Here is a 17,490-nt window from a genome sequence, read left to right as displayed (position 1 = left end):
AAATGCTTATTAACTGCACTTTGGTCCGTATAACGGTTTAAGAGGTTGAGAACATATAAGGCTTTCCACAGCTGCTCTTGTGGGGAGGCACCGGGGCTATTCCCCCTTTTTTGTTTTTCAAGCGTGTTTTTTAGAGTACGATGGGTACGTTCCACTATTGCCTGGCCAGTTGGGGAATGGGGAATTCCGGTCACATGAGTGACCCCCCCCCCCCCCCCCCCAAGGTTTGAAGAAATGCCCGCGTTCGCTGTGCAGTGTATGCGGGACCATTGTCAGTTTTAATTTGAGTGGGAACCCCCACTGTGGCGAAACAGGCAAGCCAGTGACGACATACATCACGGCTTTCTTTTTCCCCCAGCATAGGCAGTAGTGACAACGTAATGGGAAAAGGTATCTACAGAGACATGGACATATTTCAATTTTCCGAATGAGGGATAATGGGTAACATCTGTCTGCCAGACATTGCAGGGTTGCAGGCCTCGAGGGTTGGTCCCTAAGTAGGGTGGTAACGGGGATACATTTTGGCAATCAGGGCAACTTCGAATAATGTTTTGGGCCTGGTCTCTTGTGATAAGTTTTTTGTAGCACTTTTGCATTTTGGTGGAAAAAAAAAGAAATCATGGGACAATTTAGCCTGCTGATCAAAAGTCCCTTGCTGGGTTCCGCTGGGTTTTCCTCCTTTGTCAGGAATGGGCAATCCTCCTGACATAGTTGGACCAGCTTTTTTTTTTTTTTTTTTTTTTTTCAATCACACTCTCTCTTTCTCTCACTCTCTGGGAACCGCACTCACACCACCCAAGTCTTTAACTGCTAGGACTGCTGTCCCTTTGCAGCGGGCGGCTTCATCAGCCGACGGGCGCCCCGGTCGGTTCCCAGGCTATACGCACTCGCGCACACACACAGTAATGTTCACACTCACACCAGTAGTCACAGTGACTCTAGACTTCTGTCTTATAGTCTTGCAGTGCGCCTTATGCTGATCAGGCTGCGCACTCCCCTTTCTGGCCGTACCGAGCTGGGACTTAAAGCCCACTCAAACCCTGGGGATGGGACTCACACCCATCCCCTGGTACGCCTTATGGTGGCCAGCCCGCGTACCCCTTACAGTGCACTGTTACCAGACCAGAATTTAGAATTTAGGCGGGAATTTAAGACTCACCTTCTCGGTGCCTCTCGTTGCCAAAGATCCCAGGTGAACTCACCCGATGGCGCCAGATGATCGTTTGGAGACGAGAGGCCCCGACAGTGGTCGCCTAGGGTCCCACCTGGGTCGCCAAACTGTTATGGAAATTAGGCTTGTTGGCCACCATAACAGGGCCTGACCCTAGGTTCCCGCAGAAAAGTTCAGAGCCAAATCAAAGCAAATTAAATAATTAAATTTTAATGACACGCGTGCAGTAATTACAGCTCGAGCTGGGTGCCTCCAAAGAGGGACTTATTGATTTAGACATTACAGAAGAATCTGTCTTTGTTGCAGTTGTGGATACACTTTCATTTCTATGTCATAAGGCGTATCATTTTCCATTGGTAGCTCAAACACACACCTAAGTTTCGAATGCATGAGTTCTTCTGGTTTTGCCTCTTTCCATACTGCTTCCATATCTGAAGTATCAGCTGGAGCAAGCATAGACTGTTTCTTTTTTTTTCTTTTTTTTCTTTTTTTTTTTTTAACCATAAACTTGTGTTTACTTTTCTCATTAGGATCATAGTCCAAAGGCTGTAGCATCACAGAAACATTAATTGATGTTCCTGCATCGATAATTGCACTGTTAGGTCTTGCACAGTATCTACGTGGTGCTGTGGTCTTAACTTTGAAGCACACATTTCTGTCTGTAGGATTGCCGAGCTTCAGGTTTGCAGTGACATCTGTGAAAGGCTCTTTGAATCTGAGCTCGTACTGTGGTTCGAGGCTGAGGCCTGCTCCGCTTTCGCCATGTTCCTCCTCCTGCTGCTCAGCGGTGGCGGCACCAGGTGGAGAGAGGAAGGGCCAGGCGGGAGGGGAAGGAAGGCAGGGAGGAAAGGAGGGAGGGAAGAAGGCAGGCGGTGGGCGTCCGCGGCTGGTGTAGTCACGCCCCGCCGAGCGGCCCTGGGGTGATGGATCCTTCCCAGAAGGCCGGGTCAGTGGGGGGGTTGTGGGCAGTCCGCACTCACGGGCGGCCCCGTCTCTTGAGGGGGGGGGGGTGGTTCCGAAGGGGCCGTAAGATGGACACAGCAAGGCGCATTAAGAGGTGGATAGATGTCTGGCTCCTGCTCCGGATCGATCGGCCCTGGGTCAAATGGATTGTCTGGGTCGTTTCCTGGGGAGTCCCGTCCACCCACCGCCCCCACCACCGTGTCACTTGACAGAGGTGCTGTGGGGGCTGCAGGTGCCTCTGGTCCCTGTGTTTTCTTCTTGCTATGCTCTTTCAGGGTCTCGAGTATAGTACGCCACGGGGCTAAAAGTCCTGCCGCCGTCTTATCGTTTCTTGTTGCCACGTCCCAGAGCTTAACCCCGATTGAGTCCCACGTACCGAGGCTATAAATCGTACTGGAGTTCACCTCGGGACAGTTCGAGCGTGCCCACATCAATAACATTTTGAGGTCTTGGGGGGGGGTATATCTCTGCCGTGCTGTTTCAAAGTCTTTTGCATTACGTTTAGCACGGACCTATCCTGCGGGGAGATTCCGTTTCCCACGACTCCCACACGTTCCCGGCCGCTTACCTCCGTCCAGCGGTAGGTAACCTGTTGCGCGCAACGCCGCTTCCTTTCAGCGGCTCCCCTTCTGCTTCCTTTCAGCAGCTCTTTGTTCAGCCGGGCTCCGCCACCGGTTCAGCTAACCGCTGCCTCTACAGCCCTGGACGAAGTCAGTCTTCGGTCCCTGTTCGGGCGTCATTTGTGGCGGTCTGATTCACGGACTCCGATGTGCTGGATCAGAATCAACTTTATTCAAGCAAGCAAGCCCTTTATATAAGCTCTAGCCCGGATCGGTACTTTCTCAAAGGTCATGTTCCCATCATCACTCCTTCTCATCCCGTGCGGCTACTACCTTATCTACATACTGCTATTTATTCCTCCCAAGGCTTTCAGCTCCTTAATTCTATCTTGTCCAATCCCTCCCTGTCTGCCCCTACAAGAGTCTAAGGGAAAGATCTGGCCCTGGGATCCTCTTGGGACTGTTTCCCTGCCCTCTCCCCCCCCCCCCCCCCCAGCACCCTGTATGGGTTGGTCTAGAAATTCCCATGTTTCTGGTGCTACAGCACATGAGCAGTTGTCTGGCTGCATGACCACCATGACCATGATTGCTGCCAAGAGCCCTATAGTGACCCCCTGGAGGATGGTGACCAAGAAACGTACCTGAACAATAGTTGTGCCAAGTATAGCACCCCTGGATCATAGCAGTGCCCACAGCACAGCCTCAGCCCCAAGATTTCTGCATCACCGCAGCCCCTCCTGGTCCCACAGCCTGCAGCTCTGACTCTCCCAAGCCTCAAGAGCATACCTCTGTCTCAGTCACTGGACCTCCCTCCAGCAATGCTCCCAGATGAGTCCAGCAACTTTGCAGATGTCTTTGAAAAGAAGTGGGCAAAAATCCTACTACCCCATTGCCCATATGACTGTCCTATTGACCTGATCCCAGGAAAGGAGGTGCCCTTTGGGCGCATCTATGCCTTGTTGTGTCTGGAATTAGCAGCCCATCAAGGATAGCCTGGTGCATGGGTTCATCTGACCCTCCACCTCCCCTGATGGGGCCCCCATATTTTTTGTGAAAAAGGATGCGGGTCTCCGGCCCTGTGTAGATTACAGGGGGCTGAACAGACATCACAGTGAAGAACCAGCACCCCCTGCCTCTCATTCCAGAGCTATTCGTGCATCTGCAGGGGGCTTGCTGGTTCACAAAGCTGGACCTGCAAAGGGCACAAACCTTGCTCTGAATCCGGAAGGGGGATGAATGGAAAACTGCCTTCTGCACCAGATGTGGCTACTATGAGTATCTGGTGATGCCATTTGGTCTGTGCAATGCACCAGCTACCTTCCAGCATTTTGTAAATGATGTCCTGAGGGACTTGCTTGATAACTATGTTGTAGTATACCTGGCTGACATTTTAATATTCTCCAGCACTCGAGAGGCATATGTAGACCATGTCCGGGAGGGCTTGAGTTGCTTGCAGCAGTACTGACACTATGCCAAACTTGAGAAATAATCCTTCCACCAGCAAATGGTGGAGTTCCTGGGGTAACTGGTGAGCCCCAACAGTTTGCGTATGGACCCCAAGAGTGCTGAAGCTGACACGAGTTGACAGCTCCCTTCTACTATGCAAAGGGTGCAATAGTTTTTAGGATTTGCCAACTTCTATCAACGATTCATAAAGGGGTTTTCTAATACTGTGGCTCTCGCAATGGCTCTCACCTGAAAAAGTGCTAGCTTTCGGTGAACACCCAAGGCACGAGCACCTTTTGAGGAATTGAAATGGGCATTCACCACAGCCCCCATCCTAGACCACCCAGATCCCAGCTGGCTTTTCATTATGGAAGCAGATGCCTCGGACCAAGTCATAGGGGCTATCCTTTCCCAGAAAGTTGCCCCTAAACAGGAGCTTCACCCCTGTGCCTTTTTCTCTCAGCAGCTCACTTCCACTGAGAGGAATTATGATGTCTGGGACAAGGAGCTCCTGGCAGTCAAAGCTGCCTTTGAGGAGTGGTGGCACCTCCTCAAGGGAGCAGAAGAACCAACAGTGGTGCTGACCAACCACCGCAACTTAGAATACTATCAAGGGATGAAGTGCCTCTCTCCCTGCCTTACCTGCTGGGCTTTCTTCTTTTCACACTTCCCTTTTACTCTCACATACTGTCTGGGGAAGCAGAATGGCAAGGCAGATGCCCTGTCACAGAAGGATCCAAATTTGGATGCACCCCTTGTGTATGCATTCCCTGCTCTTTTCTTTGAGACACTTTATTGCAGCCACAGCAGAGGATGAACTTATTGCATAAGTTCGTCAGGCCACCGCAAATGACCCACTCTCGGCACAGCATCGTGCTGGCACAGCTTCCCCTAGCATGCAAGAACAGGACAGCCGCCTCTACCGGGGCAGGCAGTTATATATCCCGCAGGGACCACTGCGAGCACCAATGCCACCATGCACCTGCAGCCAGACATGGGGGCTGCTGGAAGACACAGCACCTGATTACCTGGACCTATTGGTGGCCCATGGTATGATCAGATGCGGCTACCTTCAGGCCTGTGACACCTGTGCTCATACCAAAAGGCCTCTGCAAAGACCACAGGGTTTCTTGCAGCCCCTCCCCACTCCTGATCAGCCATGGCAGTTCGTGTCCATGGATTTCATAGTAGACCCGTCCCCCTCACAGGGCAACACAATCATCCTGGTAATTGTGGACCTGTTCACTAAGATAGCTCACTTTGTCCCCCTCAGGAAATTGCCCACAAACTGCCTGACTCTTCCTACAGCACGTTTTTCTGATGACATGGCCTTCCAGACAGCATCATTTGAGGGTGGGGGGTAAAGCTGGGCTTTCAAATACCCCTCGGGGACTTGGGAGTGCAGCCGGTGGCCCCTCCTGGGAGACATCCTCATTGTGAACTTGTGGGGGCACAGCCTCTTGGTCTGCAGGGGGCTGCAGTAACTGGGTGTTATGTACCAGGGAGGTGCTGGTTCTTTCCGGATCTCGGTAAGAAAGAATGCCCACTTGAATCTTTAAGTATAATGCGATGTTTAATCAGAATGTTCAAAGATAGGAGTGGAATAAAAAAATTAGCAATTAAAGCTTACATCCCTTCTGATGCTGGGAACCCCGAGATGATACATGAGAACATGCTGCTTCACTTTTAGATAAAGCCGAGGACACACAGGTGGCATAATTGCCAGTGCCAAGTGGGAGCTGCCTACAGCCTCCTTCGTTACGATTAGCCAGCTAAGTTTATCCGGTGGCCAAGTGGTATGTGCAGCACAGCACATGCCTGTGCCCATTCAGGTCAACTGTTATGTGGATCACTAACTCCTCGATGTACAATAGTCTTCTGGTCAGGATCATTATACTGGGAAGTCCTTTTTAGGGCATCATCTTCTGCCCTAGCAGGAGACATCTTCACTGGCCCATCAGGTTCAGAAAAGCAGTTTGCATTTAAGGACCTTGCGGTCCCCGTAACCCCTTGCCAACAAGATGCTTGTAGTGAGGCGAAATTGGTTTAGCTTTCCTTATTAGCCTTATTTCCTTATTTCCTCATTGTAACAGTTTTTTTCTGTTTCACTAGCCTGTGAGCCAAGGCCCCAGAATTATCAGCACCACCAGCTCTTGTATGTCCTTCTTGCCTGCCACTTCTCTGTACCTGATAATAATCATGGTCTTTCAGCTCTGCAACACCCCCATTGCTCTTACTGCTCCCCTTGCTCTTTCTGCAGTAGCCATGGTCTCTAAGAGCACTGGTCTGTAGGCTGCATCCCAAAGCCTGGATCTTGCTGCTTTCACAGTAAACATGGTCTAACAGGACAGTTTTGATCGCATGCTCAGTCTTCTGCCTCTTATTTGCAGCATCCACCTAAGGAAATACATACAGCACAAGGCTGTACCCCATAATGGTCTTACGAGTAGCTGTAAACTTCCCCACAGCCATGGGCAAAGGGAGCTCCCTCCACCACCCACCCTCTCTGTGTGAAACTTACCTCGAAACATAGCTTCCGAATCACGGACCCATCGGCTGGTTCTTCTGGTTTGCATGGTCTTTTCGGAAAGCACTTTACGAGCAGCTGTTTCTTTCTTCCTTTCTCTTTTACAGTGATGATCTCAATTTTCTAGATTCTGTCCTTGTCAGGGTTCACTTTTTGAAGTTCTTCAGGGTAAAACGTCCCCTTGATGGTTTCATGCCTGTGGTCTATTAAGCAGTAAATGAATATCTGTCCCCTTCTCACAATTTCAGCTACTATGAAATGTCTGCTCATAACCTTTCTCAAATCTCTCTTTTGTTCTAGACACCCTGATACGGTCTCCCTTTTTGAGGGGACATCTTGGTTTTGAGCGTCCATGCTCTACAATGGAGGCTTTCACTTCGTTATTAGCAACAAAATGGTGAATGCTATATTGCTTTAACAGCTTGTTTAAAGGGCGATTTATAAATTCTTTTGCCTGGTCAGTCTGTAATTTCTGAGGTGTGTGCCCCCTGCTAAAAATGGTTTTAAAAGCCCCGGCTGTTTCAGAACCCGTTTTGCCTTTTAGACCAATGGCCCAGGCACGCTTGGATAAGATGTCTATCACCGTTAAGATGTACTTAACACCACTGTTGTGTTTGGAAAACTGTTGCACATCCACCAAGTCTGCCTGCCATTGAGCATCCACCCCTGCCACAATCACCTTGTTTCTTTTAAAGTGCTTTCTTGCCGCCTTGTGTAAGCTGTGAGCATCCTGGTTTGCAGGCCAGGCTGCCACTTGGCTTCTGTTCAGATCGGCAGTTTGCCTTTTAGCCCCTTCAAAAAGGGGATTTGTACCCCCAAAGCTTCCCACCTCCCCAGGAGCATAAGAAGCGTCTTAAACCCTCCGATGATGTCCATCACAAAGACATGTCTACCAACATGCCGCTACTACACACATGTAAGAAATGAAACACCAGACAATCAATTTAACTCAGGCACAGAGAAATTTTATTAACAGGGTATGAGGGGAGTCGGTCTCCGGTCGGGCTTCTCCAGCCTTTTTCCTTTTTTCCTTGAACGCCGCTGTCCCTTCTCCTTTCTTTGCCTGCTGAAGGCCAGGACAGGAATGCAAACAGTTCACGGCACACTTCTGTCTTCTCCCTCCTCAGTCAGTCAGCTGGAGCTTTTTGAAACATCCTGTAAGGTCATCATCAACCTAAGGATAAGGAAACATATAGAGCACAAGCCTGCACCCCGTAATGGTCTTACAAGTAGCTGTAAGCTCCCCCCACATCCGTGGGCAAAGGGAGCTCCCCCCACCACCCACCCTCTCTGTGTGACACTTACCTCGAAACACAGTTTCCGATTCACAAACCCCTTGGCTGGTTCTTCTGGTTCGCGTGGTCTTTTTCAGAAATCCCTTTGGGGCTTTTCCTTATTGTCCCCACGCACACGTTCTTCTGAAGGTGGCATTTTGTTCTGGTTTTCCATTTTTGCAGACAGCGCTGCCTGTGTCTTGCAGCACCATGCAAAACCAAAAGGCTGCCCCAGTAACACTGCATGGGCATCCTGGTGGTTTGGGGCCCTGGAGCTGTTTTTTCACTTTATTTTTCTTTCTATTCCCATTTAAACTTAAATTATTGATTTAATTATCTCTAATTAAAGAATGTTTAGTAATCTTTATATATGTGCGTACATATATTCTCGGTATATATTTATGTATATAGAAAGTATCTATGTATAAATAAAACAGGTATACATTTTTGTACACTCCTATATTTTTATACATCTATAAATGTATATATTTTTATATATGAGCACTTCCTGGTCCAAAGGAAACAGGCAGCCAATCAGAGGGTGTTCTGAAATTACGTGGGTATGACGGTGTCAAAAAATGGCAACCAGCCAATTGCAGAGCAGTACGAAAACACATTGGGGTGTGATGTTTTACAAAATGGTCGCTCTCTGCAATAATATGTCTGCTGAAACAAAATGGCAGGCCCTGTGTATGTAATGGGAGGGGACTTCCTGTTCCTACATACTTCTGAATAAACTGGAAGGGGTGGTTGGTCCGGCCAGCCAGTCCCAGGGTAGTCTGTAAACACTTGGGGGTATGATGTTTTACAAAGTGGTGACCCCCAGGGGGCAAAAAGAGGTGGAGTACACAGACCACATAACTGGAAAAGGGGAGGGACTTCTGGGTCAAGTGGGATATGGGATTGCCAGTAGGGGTAGGGCTTCTGTAGGTGAGGAGGGGAATGTTTCATAGATGATTTGGTTACTGCAGAGTTTGGCTTTAGAATCTTCCACAAATGGATTGGAGCCTCAGGCAGTCCTGCAGGTGTCCCTAGAGCCACAGACTGGAAGTTTTGTGGTCCAGACTCCTAGACAGCCCGGCAGGCAGTCTGCCAAGGAACAGGGGATTGCTGTGGCAGGAAAACAAGAATGTTCCATCAGAGCATCATCAAAATCAAATAGTCTTTCTGAAACAGTTTGACTTTTAAACTGGAATCAGAATTTTTCTGATCTGCTCTATTTCTGACCTCCAAATCAGGTTTTCTGAGAAACTGTTTCCCCACTTCCAGCGCTCCTTCTACTTGCCTGAGTTGCTATAATAAAATAATTATGACTTCCAACGGGTCCCTGTAGTCAGATAATGTTTTGCAACTTAAATGGCCTTTACATTTTTTCATACATTTTTTTTTAAACTTAGTAAGTTCTGTCTAGCAGAAAACAGGAAAAATAAGCAGATATTTTTAGTTGCAGCTAAAACCTTATGTGAGTGATCTTGCGCTCTCTCCTGAGGCTGGTAACTATCCCATAAGTGTTTTGAGTGTTGGGGTGGTACAGCGTTATATGTTCTCATTAATTAGAAGAAGTCTTGCTTTCTTATTAACAGAGATTATTCTACAGAGGAAAAACATTTTTAAAAGAAATTTTCCATAGAGACTTGAATAGTCTGGGCCATGTCAAAATTTTTTGTTTTCAAAATTGTCTAAAAGTTAAATAGGCTTGAAAGTAGTAATTCTGTGCTGTAATTCAAAATACCGTTCATTTTCTTTGGGGATTGTGCCACCTAAAAGCCATCAGAGATGAAGTGCAGGTTTGTTAAAGTGATCTTTGCTTGGATGGGGAATGCTTGCTAATCACAGAGGTGTTTACATCAGCACCCTCCCCAAAGGGCTACTGAGCAAGCTGTGGAAATGTGGTAGTAAACTCTGTTTGGTGTGGGGGGTTTTGTTTTGTTTTTGTTTGTTTGTTTGTTTTGGTTTTTTGTTTTGTTTTGTTTTAATTGGCAGGTGCTAGATATTCCCAGAGTACCAGTAGAGCAACTTCTGGTTCCTCAAGCATATACTTCAGGTGCATACACCAGAGGTGAAGACTGGCTGGCCCATGTTTTCTAGGAATAGTTAAACCTGTGAGTAAAGGGAGCTAACCAAATGCATACCCACAGTCCTTTTAAAGGCAGCTTTCAAACTAAAGCACAGTGAGGTAATGTTAAAGATCTGAATAGTACATCAAGAAAAGATAAAAACACCCTGCAATACCAACAAATACAGGTACTGTGATATTGTTGGATGTGCTAGTTTACAAACTGTAAAGCAGCTTTAGAGGGACTTTCTTGGAGGAATCAGTATTTATTTTTTAATTATCTGTGAAAATGTTACTCCTGATCTATGTCTTGTAAGTCTCCTAATGGTTTTATACCTTCCCTTTCAACTTGGGTGGAGAAATAATATCTTCTTTGCATGTGAACTGGGCTCTTTAATGATTTACAAAAAGAAAAAGGACAGCACCATAACCCTCATTTTTGAGAAAAGTAGGCTAGATTGGTCTGGATTCCTGACTGAGCCAGAATTGCCTCAGTTTTGAAGCTGTGTAGTTGACATCTGGGAACTCCTTAGACTACTATATTCTAATCTTAAAGCACTTTCTGCAATTGCTTAAGTCCCAGATCATGGGTCTGTTAGGGCCAAAATGCCTCTCTGCTCTCCAGGAGCTGAAGGTGCCTGGCATTCCTGCAGTCTGTGATTAGTAGGCAAGAGCTCCAGTTCTATTATGATGAGAAAATTCTGAGCCAGGCGAAGAGCAATTGGAATCTAAAAATTTCCAAATTACAGATGACTACTGCTGTTTGTTGGTTATTCTCTTGTTTTGTATTTCATGTTTGCCAAATTATTTATCACGATTTACAAAAACAGCTTTAGAAATTGTCGGTAGTATAAGGACAGCTTTTATCCAACATAAGAAGTGACAGGTGCCACACAACCCCATTGGGGAGCTAATGGACACAGTAGCTACCATCTATTTATCCCTGTATTGTCATTGCTGCAGGAATAAGAACAAAACTAAGAGAATAGGAGGAAAACATGCAAGCTAAAATTCTAAAGAGGTGTGGTAATAACTACAGCTATAAAAGAATAAGAAAACTCTGATGATATGTCTATAGGAAAAGTATCTGACTGGTTAATAGCAGGGTGAGGGGAGCAAGGTTTCTGGTTGTTTGTTTCTTTTTTTTGGGGGGGGGGGGGAGGGAGGTGTTTTAGTCCTACATCCTTTAAGTAATATACTTCAAATCCCCACCCTTAGCTACTTTGCCCCTTAAGAGAAAAATATCCCATGCAATGAAGCAAGTTTACAAAACCCTTCCAATGACAGAACTACAGATCACTTTTGAGGAAACACTTCAAGTATTTCTGTGCTCACATGCTAAAGCTAGACTTGCAGCCTCCCGAGGTTACTCAGAGAGAGTTGCTCCTACTCCAAAGAAGGTTCAGTGCAGTAGAAAAAGACCCTCACCTGACACAGGAATCAGAAAGACCTCTTAAGTCATGTGGACCAGACTGGTGTTTCCCCCATTCATAAAAACTTTGAGTGTTTTGGAAATCGGAGCAACATGAAATAACCTCTGCCACTGGAGGAGGCAGCAGCTGTACTGGGAAGGAACACCACCACTGTATAAAAATCATTCTGACTTTATATCCTGTTAAATGTAACAGAATACACTAACTCTGTAGCACTGTGTCCTTTTAATGCCACTGTACTACAGCATTAGCCAGATGTACACCACAGATACTATACAGTGACCACGTCTGCAGTAGGCTGGTTGCTGGAGCCCTTCTGGCTTGATAAACCTGTTCCTGGATTTACCATACAAAATGATGCATCAACCATTGAATTATGTTACTGTTACATACAAATGAAACACTATCCACACACAACAAATGTGTTGGTGAGTAGAAATGATGGAGGGAACAAGCAGCAATTACTGAAGCCTTGAGGACTTAGTGGAGCATCCCACACTGGAGCTCTACTCTGGCCAACAGGGAACGAGGAAGATCGAACCATTTGGGAAAAGTTACTATAACAAGTTGAAGTGACACCTCAAAGAAAATACTAGTGTGACAGAATTACGATACGTTTCACTTTACTCAATTTCAAAATCGCAGCACAGAGCCTACTCCATGATGCTGGCACCTTGATACAAGTCCTCAAAGCTGTTGCAAAAGTGTGGATGTTTTGTTTCTAATCAAAGAAAATGCTTTTAATAACTTCCAAAACAAATTTGAGTTCCCCTCCCCTTTCCTAAGGCCTGATTACTTAGATCAAAAGACATCAGTATCATGCAGCAGCAGAAAATCTGAAGCAACACCAAAAAAAATCAGTCTTCCTTATGCCTTCTGAACAGTTTCCACAGTCAGGAGGACTGCAATGGCCAATCATCTAAACAGAGAACCTCTGGCAAATATTCTTGCTAGCAACAAGGCATGAAACAGCAGCCAAGCTTGAAGTGGCTGGTGGGCTTCCAGGGCATGAAAAGGCATTGACTTTATAATTCTATTCCAGGTGACTTGGTCAAGGTGCTGGTGCTGCAGAACTTGTAAGCTGTCGCAATGTCCACCATGGTTGATTTTGCTGAAGAACTTTGCCCTTTGCAGAGCTAGCCCAGGACACAGGCAGGAGAGCACTGAGACACAAAAAGCACTGAGAGACAAAAACCTCCAGAGTTCACTAGAAGCAGGAAAGACATTTCTGATGAACAGGCTGCCCATGTCAGCTGCAGACAGCAAAGTCCCATTCCTTTTTCAACTGCTCTTGTTATTAAAACACCTAAAAAGCTCATGCTTGGCCTTTCACAAAAGTTGCTCCAAGTAGCAATTGTTATTAAAAAGCTGCCCAGCAGACCTTTGTCTTGTACATTTCTCTGTAATGACATGAGTTTCCTTTTTCTAGCAGTTCTTCTTTCATACTGAAGGAAGAAAACTCTTGCAAAATAAATTACTACCTCAGTACTGAATTAAGGAGCAAATAAACATGTTTTTTTTCTAAATTACCAGCAATTTACACTGCTGACACCCCTGAACATCTGTCTTGGGTAGCCCACTTCATCTATTTGCCACTCCAGAAACAGAATATGAATGTTCACTCCATACATTCTGTTAAGGCTGCAGGCCACTGACTAGGCCCTGGCCTGAGGTTCAGCTAACTGAACAGGATGTGAGAAACTACTGACCATGACATGAGAAATTGCTGGACATGACAGATAACAGAGTTAGAAGCTACCAAAAGTTACAGGCAGTGCCGTGAGGGATGGCTGGATTTCACAGGTGGTTAAGGGGGAGCTATGTGAGAGATGTCCAAACTTCACAGACACCTGACGGGGAGCACTGGGGACCTTCTGGGGAGTGGAACCTTGCAGGGCCAGCAGTGCCTGGGCAACCATATCAGTAATGGCATCTCATAATAACATAATCTAAGGCCAAGAGTGCCTAGGGACCAGTATCAGAAATACCAAATTTGGGTATGGATGTAGCAAACCTGGGACCAATAGAGAAAATGTAATTAGGGGCAGATTATTTGGGAGGGGATTGGACAGAGAAAGGGAAGGCCAAGAAATAGGAAAAGGGATAATAAGGTATGCAAATCATGTAATCAGGGCTGTCCAGGGGTACCTGTTGGGCAGCCCTGTACTTGATCGCCACAGCTGGAGTGGGACAATAAACCAAACCTACAACTGCCCACTCACAAAGCTTTAGAGGGAGTATGCTTCTCCACCAACACGGAAAAATTATTAACAGCAAGACAAACCCAGCTATCTGAATGAAAACATACCTCCCTTTGTAAAATTCAGTCTGATGCCTTCCAGTGCAGTATTTGTTACTGTTACAAGAGATAGCCGGAAAACAGGATTTCTGATATGCAAAAAGTGGATGACGATTTTTATTTCCATTCCAAATTAGAACAAAAGTTGACCTTCAGGAAATTAAAAGAAACTTTAAACTTGTAACCAAATACATTAATAAGGTATAAATGCTTTGACGCTGTAACAGAAATGATTACTTGCTTCAATTTCCCTTCTCCTTCAGAGAGGTCATCATGGAAAATTCCCCCCTCCCCCATTACAATCCGATCACATAGTCAGAGGAAGCAGAAATTATTTCTATTCTGGAAGACTGTTTCTAACTCCAGAGCAGAAGTCCAGATTCAATACCTAAACTGATCTTTATTTATGGCCTTCAACTGAGACTGGGCAATACCAGATTCTCCTCTCCTGAACTCAGTTTAAATCAGTTTGTGGTCAGTTTGGGGGTTTTTTCCTCCTTCATAATACCTTAAAGATCACCACCAAGTATGAGCTTTTTGAAACATCCTGTATGGTCATCATCAACCTAAGGATAAGGAAACATATAGAGCACAAGCCTGCACCCCGTAATGGTCTTACAAGTAGCTGTAAGCTCCCCCCACATCCGTGGGCAAAGGGAGCTCCCCCCACCACCCACCCTCTCTGTGTGACACTTACCTCGAAACACAGTTTCCGATTCACAAACCCCTTGGCTGGTTCTTCTGGTTCGCGTGGTCTTTTTCAGAAATCCCTTTGGGGCTTTTCCTTATTGTCCCCACGCACACGTTCTTCTGAAGGTGGCATTTTGTTCTGGTTTTCCATTTTTGCAGACAGCGCTGCCTGTGTCTTGCAGCACCATGCAAAACCAAAAGGCTGCCCCAGTAACACTGCATGGGCATCCTGTTGGGCTGGGACTGGATACTGGGCCTCTCAGTCCAGCTCACAGGTTTGGTCGCTTCTTTGCATGGGATGGGGGTTGCGCAGGGGGCCCCTTGGTAGGTCTCCTAGGAGGGGTCCGTAACCCTCGGGCATGTGCCAACTTGTTTGTGCCTCCCCTACCCTTTTGGTGCCCCCCACACTCTTGAACTTCCTCCCCACCCCAAACATGTTAGGGCTTGTTCAGCAGCCTTGTAATGTGAGGGGCCCCAAACCTGCTTTGTACTTTTATTTAATTTTCTTTCTATTCACATTTAAACTTATATTATTGATTTCTTTACCTGTTATTAAAGAATGTTTTATATATTTTATACCTAAACTTTTATGGATATGCATATATTTAATTTATATATCTTTATATATATACTCTCTCTATATATATATAAAGTGTATCTATTTATAAATAAATAAAATATGTATTTATACGTATTTGTATACTCCTTTACATATATATATATATATCAAAAGAAATGTATAGATTTTTATATATGAGCACTTCCTGGTCCAAAGGAAATAGGCAGCCAATCAGAGGGTGCTCTGAGATCAGATGGGTATGATGGTGTCAGAAAATGGCAACCAGCCAATCACAGAGCAATATGAAAACATGTGAGGTATGACATTTTAGAAAATGGCAGCCCCTGTGTATGTAGTGGCAGGGGGCTTCCTTTTCTGATGTTCTTCTGGGTAAACCTGATTGTGCGGTTGGTCCTGCCAGCCAATCAGAGGGCAATATGAAAACACACGGGGCATCATGTTTTCAAAAATGGCAGCTACCCACCATAAAATGGTGGGTGAAATAACATGGCAGCATCCACGTATTTAGTGGGAGGGGACATCCAGGTCTGATGTCCTTCCTGGGTAAACAGGAAGATGTGGGTGGTCCTGCCAACCAATCACTGGGCTTCCTGAGAACACATGAGATATGACGGTGTCACAGAGCAGTATGAAAACATATGGGTTATGACGTTTTACAAAATGGTGGCTCCCTTCCATAAAATGGTGGCTGAAACAAAATGGCAGCCCCTGTATATGTAATGGGAAGGGACTTCCTTTTCTGACATAGTTCTGCTTTAACTAGAAGGGGCGGCTGGTCCTGCCAGCCAATCACAGGGCAGTGTGTGAACATGTGGGAGTATGACGTTTTACAAAATGGCAGCCCCCAGGGGCAAAAAGAGGTGGGATAAAAAGATCAAGTGACTGGAAGAGGGGAGGGACTTCTGGGGCAATTGGGACATGTGACTGCCTGTAGGGGTGGGGCTTCTTCTGGAAGTTTGGGAGCCTTGTTCCTGTAACTTTTTATCTTGTATAAAAGTTGTTCTTATACAAGTATTGTGATTTAAATTGTTTTAATAATAGCTTTACTTCTAGAATAGCTTTTCGCTTGTGCTTGTCTAAACAAAGGAATATGGCAACCTTTAAACTTTCCTATGATTTTTGTGCATGATCATGGAATAGTTGATCACATAATAGTGTTTGAGATAGATGACTTCTTTAATCTAGAATGATCTTTCTGAATTTATACAAATTCTGAAATTAATTTTTAGCTATGCCAGTCAATTTCCTTATGTAGACAAGGCCTTTCTGCAATAATGTAACAGTTCTGTAAAATGTTGAATTCTGTGATAGAGAACCAAATGGAGAATCTTTTTCAGAAAGTAGATGGGACCAATCTCATCTCTTCATTTGCCTTGATCTCTAGGTACTTATCACCACTTTTTCCCTGACTTGCAGTTAATATGTATTGTGTGCATTTGACTACTCTGTCATTTCTGTAAAGGCGGAGAGGAGAAATTACTATGCTCTTTCTTCCCTCCTATGTAAACAAGGTATATTTTCTGCAAAATTACTTCTTGGTGGAGTGATATGGATGGAGGAATTTGCAGGATCAGGCAATCTTGCTTGTTACTGAAATATTGTGTTGATCAGGGAAACTTTTTTGGCTCTTTTTTTCTTCCCATTGGGAGAAGCATGATTGTCAATTACATACTACCAGTTTTACATAGAAGAAACTTAAGTGCACTGTGCATTCCAAATTCACATTATGTATAAGGTTCTGCTTTTCTTAGTCCTAAACTATAGATAGTAATTTTAAGGTGATTGGAAGACATAATGAGAGATGCCATTTTTTGTTTGCAGTGTTAGAATTCTTTAGGCATCTGCATTACCATTAAGAGAAAAAAAAAAAAGTAGCTCCTGCAATTTCTGTATGAAAAGAGCCTGAGAAGGGTTTTTTTTCACCCAAATCTTTATGCATTGCAGTAATGTTAAGTCAGCTTTTGACTGTCTTTCCTATGTAGTTTAGAGCACGTGTATTTTTTGATGTTGTATGAAGTGAAAACAGAAATGCATTACCTCTGAAGGTGTGCTTTTTACATTCTACATTTCTTTTAGCATAAATAAAAAATAAAGCATTTTAAAATAGCCTATTCAAACACTTTTCAAGTGCTCAATTTCTCTCTTATGATTTTTTTTTTGTCTCCCGCAAATGAGATAACCCTGTGGAGGGACTGGGAAGAAGGGGGTAATTGAGTGCAGTTGCTTGGGCTGTTGGAATGTGCTTACAGGTGAGGGGCCCAAAAGCTCCAACGGTTGGGCACAGTTACTAATGCCATTCTGGTATCACCTGATAACCTGGTGGGACATCCTGTTGATCAAGGACCTATACCTATATGTATCGTACTGGAGGCAGCATGCCAGAATTCAGGTGTGAGATTAGCAGCATGGCCAAGGATAATGCTGAGAGTTCAGTAGCTTGGACGACCCTGAGAAAAAAATATCAGGCAGGAACAAAAATTTTCCATGCCTC

At 45.2% G+C, this 17,490-nt stretch overlaps 1 protein-coding gene and 1 pseudogene across 3 annotated transcripts in view; one reads left to right on the top strand and one right to left on the bottom strand.

Annotated features, from left to right (window-relative positions):
• The window catches only part of LOC135323550 (E3 ubiquitin-protein ligase RNF38-like), a 178,458-nt gene that overhangs the window by 49,732 nt on the left and 111,236 nt on the right, over positions 1-17,490 (top strand). The window lies entirely within an intron of this gene.
• Positions 1,362-1,935, bottom strand: LOC135324266 (vesicle-associated membrane protein-associated protein B/C-like; annotated as a pseudogene).

Source organism: Dromaius novaehollandiae, chromosome W, assembly GCF_036370855.1.
Source record: "Dromaius novaehollandiae isolate bDroNov1 chromosome W, bDroNov1.hap1, whole genome shotgun sequence".
NCBI lineage: Eukaryota > Metazoa > Chordata > Aves > Casuariiformes > Dromaiidae > Dromaius > Dromaius novaehollandiae.
Note: the sequence above shows the minus strand (reverse complement) of the source record. Positions and strands in the feature narration are given on the sequence as shown.